Here is an 8199-nt window from a genome sequence, read left to right on the forward strand (position 1 = left end):
TACCAGCCTATCTTTAATTGATCTTCCCTTTCTAAAGGTGATCGATGGTCTGTCACCAACTGCTTTTTTAATTACGGGGTCCATGGTTAAAATGTCCCAATGTTTTTTCAAGATGTTACGTACTAGGGGTGCCCCATTGTCAAAAGTCCCAATTATTCGAGTGAGATTATCAACATCACTATCCTTTGATTTAACCCTCAGCAGCTGCATACGTTCTGCCCTACATGATGATTGATACGCTTTCCTCAGAATCTGATCTGGGTAACCACACTTTTGAAATCTCATTCTCAAGTCTGCCGCCTGGTCCACAAAGTCCTGTCCCCCCGAACAATTCCTCCTCAACCTCATATACTGACCATGAGGTATCCCCCTTTTTAGGGAATATGGGTGACTGCTGCTCCAATGGAGGAAGGAATTAGTGGCCGTGCTTTTTCTGTACACTTTGGTGTCAAGTGTGCCATCCCTTCCCCTAGAGATAAGCAGGTCCAAAAATGGAAGACAGGAACCACCTATCTCAAACGTGAAGGATAGCCCGATTTCATTAGTATTCAACCGTTCCACAAACTTTGCAAAAGAGTCTGGTGTACCTCTCCACAAGACTAACACATCGTCAATGTACCGCGCCCACAGTTCAATCCCAGACGTATATTCTCCATTCTCCTCCGCAAACACCACTGTCTCCTCCCACCAGCCCAGGAGCAAGTTGGCATACGTGGGCGCACATGGGTTGCCCATGGCAGTGCCCCTGAGCTGGTGGAAGTGCTTGCCATTAAAGACAAAGTAATTGTGCGTCAAAGAGAATTCAAGGAGATCCAGGATGAATTGACTGTGGGCGCGGCACTGATTCCTACGAGAGCGTAGATAGTGATCCACCGCTCTCAAACCCCACCGATGTGGTATCGATGAGTATAACGCCTCCACATCAATGGAGCATAAGATAACATCATCATCCAAAGTAATTCCCTCCAATTTTCTTAGCAAATCTGATGTATCCTGAATGTAGGATGGAAGAGAGATAACATAAGGTCTCAAAACTTTGTCCAAATATACTCCCACATTTTGGCACAAGCTATCAATTCCAGAGACTATTGGTCGTCCCTTAAGGGGGGACAGGCCTTTGTGGACTTTCGGCAGGCAGTAAAAAGTAGCCTCCATAGGGGCTAGGGGCATCAAAAATTCATACTCATCATTAGATATTAACTCTGAGGATTTCGCGTTCAAAAGCAAAAATCGTAATATGCTACTAAACTCAGCTGTTGGATTTCTCTGAAGAACCGCATAATTTTCTTTTTGAAGGAGAAGAGATTCACACATTTCAATGTATTGTGAGATATCAAGGAGTACCACATTGCCCCCTTTATCCGCTGGTTTCACTATCAGCTCCTTGTCTGATTCCAAATTACGTAATGCCTCCATTTCTGCCTTATTAAGGTTAAAGGGACAATGGGTATACTTGATCTGCTCTAAATCCAGCAGAACCTTTTTCATGAAAATATCAATGCAGGACAATTCTCCCATAGGTGGTGATTTAGAGCTCTTAACAGCTAGGTCAGTAAAAGGACCATGGCCTGTCATTTCAGTACCCCCTTCACCCAGCTCCACTAGAAGCCTAACATCGGGAAGTAAATCAGGCGATATTCCCAGCTCTGAGCTCAATCGTTCATCTCTATTTTGAAAAAACTTTTTCCATTTTAACTTACGGGCAAAGAGATGTAAATCTTTAACCCAATTAAAATGGTCGAAATCAGAGCTAGGGACAAAAGACAGGCCCTTGCTTAGAACACACATCTCAGCTACAGAAAGAGTTTTAGAGGATAAGTTAATTATCTGGGATTCAGTGGGGTTTGAAGTAGATTTCGGTTCCTCAGGAGGTAAGATTGTTCTAAAAAACCTCCAGAATGGGTTTTTCCTCCCCTTTCCCGACCTCTCCCTCTTCCCCTCGATTTCCCTCGAACCGTTTTGCTACGAGTCTCTGAATCTGAGCGTTCCGTGTCTGTTGAAGAAGCTTCTGTTTCCCCTCTTCTAAACACTGATCTATCACCTATGGTACTATATACTTTATTGTCTCTAAAATCCTGCAGATCACGAGAAAATTGCTTATGTTTGCGTTCCTTTAAGTGGTATTGGAACTTCTCCAACGTGTTTTGGAGATGTATTTCCTTTGAAGCAAACTCTGGTTCCCCTTGAAATTTTTTTATAATTTCCAATTGCTCCTTGAGTTGACCTTCTACAATCTCTAAGTGATTTTTTTCCTCTTCAAGTAACAGTTCTAATAATTTCAGAGAAAAACCTGTTGCCTCCTTTTCCCACTTTGTCAGTAACCTAGTACTCCTAATGCGGGTTGCTGGAAGAAGGCCCACTCTTAAACCTCTTGGTACTATACCATTCTTAATGTAGCTCTCAAGGCTCTGAATCTCCCACCATGACACTATTTGTTCCTTAAATGCTCCTGTCAGGTCTTTGAAAGCCGCATTAAAAGAAGGAGTATAGCGTTTTTGTACAAAGGTTTTATCTGAAAAAACTTCTTTAGCTTCATTCAACCAAGCTTCTTTGTTTAAGCCAACTGATAGCAATCCAGCCATACTCTGAATATATATACACCCAAATAAAGCAAAATTGGAGCTATAATGTGCTTATCAGCTCTTAAAATAGCACACTAATTGCAACAGATTATAGTATACATAAGCAAAAGCACTGATGCAAATATTTAAAACATAACATTTATTTATTTTTTTTTTTTATAAATTCTTTATTTATGAAAACAGAATCACAGAGAAGTGAAAATAGAGATAAGCTATAACAACAAACAATCGTAAGACAAAACAAGGAGGACCCAATTGCGGCAAGGGTCGCCAAACAAATGCAAGGGCCGAACCTCTCCACAACCAACAATACGGGGGAGGGGCGGCCATGACAATGTCAAACCAGAAAAAGAAGGTGGGGACAGAAGAGGAACCAAAGGGGGCGAGGAAAAGCATCGGGGGGGGGGGGGGGGGTACAGAGAGGTGAGTCGGGGAAGGGGAAGAAAAACGGGGGAGTTGTCAGGGAGGAGGGGGGAGTAGAGGGGGGGGGGGCCCGGGACACACCCGCCTCAAGAACTCACTCTCGGCCCATTATGGCCCTGTATTGACCGGAACCCTGGAAAAGGATCCAGGGGGTCCAAGCCTCCAGAAAGATATCATAAGCGTCTCGCAGAGACGCCGTGAGGTCCTCCCTAGCCTGGAGATCCTCCACTTTGCGAAGCCAGTGGCGAAGGGACGGAGGATTAGGGGACTTCCATAAGGCCGGGATGCAAGCCCTAGCTACATTAATCAAATGTCGAGTAAAGTTCAAGAGCGGAAGAGACCGCTAGGGAAGTCGGTATGTCTTGGAGAAGCGACTCATTGAGGCGCCACTGCCAGGATCTAGGCCGCTTCGAGGGGGACGACAGAACCACATGAACCATCGTGTGATCAGAAAAGGTAATAGGGTCAATCGTGGAACCCTGAAGCAAGGGGACATCCGAGTGTTGAACGAGAAAATAATCTAACCTGGAGTAGACATCACGAGGATGGGAATAAAACGAGTAGTCCCTACCATCTGGGTGGACCGTGCGCCACGCATCAATTAGTTGGTGGGAATGGAGAAGTCTGCGGACTCGGCATAGAGCCCGGGTTGGCATATGTGAAAACACCTCTAGAGACGTCCACCGCCGGGTCCAGAGCCAAGTTGAAGTCCCCACCCGCCAAGAGGGTCCTCTCAGCAAAATCAGATAATCTATCTAGGATGCGCTCCAGGGAACCAATCTGGTCCGAGTTGGGGAGGTAGAGGTTAGCAAAAGTGAATAAAGTGCCAGCTAACTCCCCCTTAACAAACAGGAACCTACCTGAGTTGTCGGAAAGGGACGCCCGAAACTTCCAGGCCACCGAACGCCCAATTAAGATGCTAACTCCCCTAGACTTGGACTCGGAATAACAACTATGATACACGTCTGGATATCGTAACGAGGAGAGCGAAGGGACGGAGCCCTCCCTAAAGTGCGTCTCTTGTATAAAAGCCACCGACGTCCTCCTACTCCAGAGCAATCGCAAGAGGGAGGAACTCTGTTCAGGGGTATTAAGCCCATTCACGTTAATGGAGGAGAAGGTCAAGGAATCCATGGCGAAGGTCCCGGGACCGCCCCGGAGGGGGGGGGGAGGGGGGGAAGACGAGGGTGGAGGCAGGCGAGGGAAGGGGGAGGGGAGGGGAGGGGAGAGGGAGGGGAGGAGGGGGGAATCGAGAAGGGAGGGAGGGAGGAAAGAACAGGAGGAAAGGGGGAGAGGGGAGAGGGAGGGGAAAGAGATAGGAAGGGAAAAGACAAACAAAAGCAGGAGGACAAAAAACAACACCAGCAAAAACTAGCTCAGCTAGCCCGAGCTCGGGAAAACACCAAACAGTGGGAAAATCCCACTAAAGCAGGTCTCAGGGACACACCGCAGTATGCGCCCAGAGAGCCGCAGGAACTAACTAAGCGGGGGAGAGGTAGTTCAGAAACCAGAGCTACCCATTCCCACAACGGCAAAACCTAATAGACCACAGGAGGGAAAAGGGGAGGGTCACATCCAAAGGCCAGTTAAAGGGCCAGCCACAGTTACAGGGGAGCAAAGAGGGCGAACAACACCGCGGGCACAAAGATCCACCCCAAGCATCCGCAGGGCACAAAACTTAACATGAGAGACAGGTCGGAAAGGAAATAGAAGTTTCAGAGCAGCGGAATACAAAAGAGCAACAATCAAAGAAGGTTGTACGGCCTCAGCACAGTCTAGGCCGTCAGCCCAGATACAGCGTTCTCCAGGGGGGGCCTCAGAGGAATCCAGCATCCGACGCCCCTGTCGAGGCAACGGGGGGGAGGAGGGACCAACAGTAGGGAATGGGGACGGGAGCGGGAATTCCATCCAGTCCGGCAGGGTTAGGTCCGGGATGTCAAGAAAATGGGCTAAGTCCTCCGCCTGGTTGGGGGAATGTAGAGCGAAGTTGGCACCATTTCGGCGGATTAGAAGATGGAAGGGGTGACCCCAACGATAAGTAGCGCCAGAGTCCAGAATTTTGCGGAGAGTAGGCTTCAGGAGGCGTCTCATCGCCAGGGTGCGACGGGAAACATCTGGGAGCAAGGTAATTGAGCCATCAAGAAACGGAACCGGGCCATGACGCCAGGCAGCCTGGAGAATGTCCTCCTTCTCTTTGTAAAAATGCACCCGGCAAAGGACGTCCCTAGGAGCAGAGGAAGAGGTCCTTTTGGGCCCCAGCACACGATGAATCCTATCAATGTTGATTTCTGTGTCCATCGGCCTAGACAGGACCGCGTTGAAGACCGAGATCGCAATAGAACGGAGCTCTTTGGTGGCAACAGCATCAGGGATGCCCCTCAATTTTATATTATTCCGGCGGCCCCTATTCTCCTGATCGTCAACCTGTAGAAGGAGGTGACGGTTAAACAAGCGTTGAGTAGATAAAGAGTTCTCCGCCGCAAGGAGCCGCTGGTCAATGGAATCCGTGCGGTGTTGTTGAGTTGTAACAGTAGTCGAGAGAGAATGAAGGTCCGCCTTGAAACCAGTCAGAATCCTGTCTTGTTTCTCCTCCACCCTGCGAACCATGGCCTCCATGTCTTGCTTAGTAGGCATGGCTCGGAGCAGATCCCAAATATCCGACAACTTAGGGCGTTTAGGCCGCCCCTGAGACCGGGAGGCCTGCGAAGAAGACCCAGAAGAATCAGAGTCCACGGGGGTCCGGAGGACCGCAGGAGTAGAAGAAAAATCCAAAGCACCGTCCAGGGGCCGCTGAGGCCGTTGGGGGTCATCCCATGTGGTCAAGGAGGAATGCAAAATCCGCGGGTCTGTCCCCGGTGGGGTCTCAGGGGAGAGGACCATAGGCAAAATGGCGGAGGCCTGGGAGGCCACAATCGGGGGTACAGGAGCCCAGGGACCAGTAGAACCAGGAGCCTGAGATGTTGCAGGAGCCAGGAGAGGAGGTGTTCCAGCAGGGTCAAGAGGAGGAAGGGTGCCATTGTCCTGCAGCATCACATCACACTGAGGGACAGAGGAAGTGGAGGGCAGCAATAGAGAGCCAGAGCCAGGTGCAATGGGGAGTGAGAGGGGGAGGGGGGCCGCCATGTGGGCAGTGGAGACAGTCCCAGCGCAGAATACCTTGTCAGTAGCTGTCCCGGGAGTCCCGACATCAGGAGAGAGCATGGCGGAGGTCGGAGAGAAGCCGGGCAGGTGCGCACCTGGAGCCGACACAGACGGGGGAAGCGTGGAGGGAGCCGGAGCTTCGGAGTGCTGGCAGGGAGCGCGCGCCGGCGCCATCTTAGAAGTCCCCGCCGGAGAGCTGGAGGAGGCCGCAGTGAAGAGAAACCTCGCCATCGGAGGTTCCAGGCGGGCCGAGGCCGAAGATTTTCGGCCCACACGTCTGACCATTGCTTGGCCGGAGGCAGGTAAGTGGTAGGACCCGAGCACTGAGGGATTTGGTCGAAGGGGTCCGGGAGCTCAGGAGGATCACGTCTTCACAGCGCCATGTTCTAGGCCACGCCCCCATAACATTTATTTATATTATTTAAAAAGGTCCCTTCAAACAAGGTCCTCCTATTAAGACCATATTCATGAGTAGTCACAAATACAATAGACTCAAAAACATACACCGCTCAATTCTCACCAATGCAGCAGAGTCAAGATCCGTCTCTCATATAAAGTAATTTAAAACGGTCTTACCAGGGTTGTCTCACAGGTGGGAGAATCAGATAGGGTCAAGGGTCCAGCAAAGGATTTTTACCTGTAATGCCACCTAAAGTTAACCCTCAGAGCCCAAATAACTCCCGCCCTGACAAGGGCAGTCCACAGCTGCCCCTATATGTCCCTGGTATATTACATATATAGATCCCTAGTCCCTACGCGTTTCCTGGCACCGTCTTGCGCCACTCATCAGGGGACTTTAAATTGCTAGGAAATATCCAAATACTACACTGTCTGCTCACAGTGGTGAGACTAGACTAGACTGACATAGTTAAGCACAGCTAACTGACTACCACATGATGTCTATGATAGCAGGGAAACACCCGCTACCTGGTGTCTTTAAAAAGCCTCTCAGGCTCCACCTTCTCATTACACACCTGTTGAACACCTTGGCAGCATACCGGCAACTGTCGCGCCATTATTGCGTCCTGTGATGATGTAATGTGGGACCGCGTCATCACTATGTTGCCCGTCCCTATACCGGAGTGCCGATATAGTTTCTACGCATGCGCGCAATATCTAGGAACCATCGCGAGATTTCCTTTCTCCACGCATGCGCACCATAACGCCGGCCGTACGATGCCGCTCGGCGTTGGTTAAGACTGTTGGTTAAGAAGTTCTGCAGTGAGGTACAAGCTGAGCTTTTGCATTGGGGCCCATGAGCCTTTATTTGCAAATCTGTCTGGCAGTCTACTTATTCATTGTCAAACTGAGGTTCCTTAGGCCGACCAGATAAAATGATTTTGGGGGCCCACTGTTCAACAACCCATAGGAAATAGACCATATGGCATGTGACATAATGGTGGCAGGAAAACATGACCCAGTGTGGTACAGCATGATAATCAAGACTACTTTGCGTAGAGACAGCTTTTGACAGAACACCCATTTCTGATGCTTTCTGTTCTATTTCAGACAACTTGGCATGGATTTGGAAAATTTGATAGATGAAGATATGGAGAATGCTAGCATACGGGCAAGAGGAGATGAAGAAAGTGGTATGTACTATATTAATAAGGGATATCAGTCCTCTGAATACAGGACCCCAACTGACATCACTGTTGACCTCCTGTTTGTGCTATTTATTTTTTTAATGTAAATTGTGAGCCCCATATAGAGATCACATTTATTTCCCTATCAGTATGTTTTTGTAGAATGGGAGGAAATCCATGCAAACACAGGGAGAACATACAAACTCCTTGCAGATGATGTTCCTGGTGGGATTCGAACCCAGGACTCCAGTGATGCAAGGCTGCAGTGCTAACCACTGAGCCACCGTGTTGCCCCCTGTTTGTGCTATTAGAGGACCCCTGCAGCTGATCACAGGTGTAAGTGGTGACTTCACATTCATAGACATTTATGAAGACTTAAAGAGGTTTTCCCATTTCCCTCTCTCACTAGTTTTGTGTGCTCTCTCTTCTTCTCACTTCCTGTATTCTTCAGTAAACTGGTGGGAGGG

The sequence above is a fragment of the Leptodactylus fuscus genome, chromosome 1 (assembly GCF_031893055.1).
Source record: "Leptodactylus fuscus isolate aLepFus1 chromosome 1, aLepFus1.hap2, whole genome shotgun sequence".
Lineage (NCBI taxonomy): Eukaryota > Metazoa > Chordata > Amphibia > Anura > Leptodactylidae > Leptodactylus > Leptodactylus fuscus.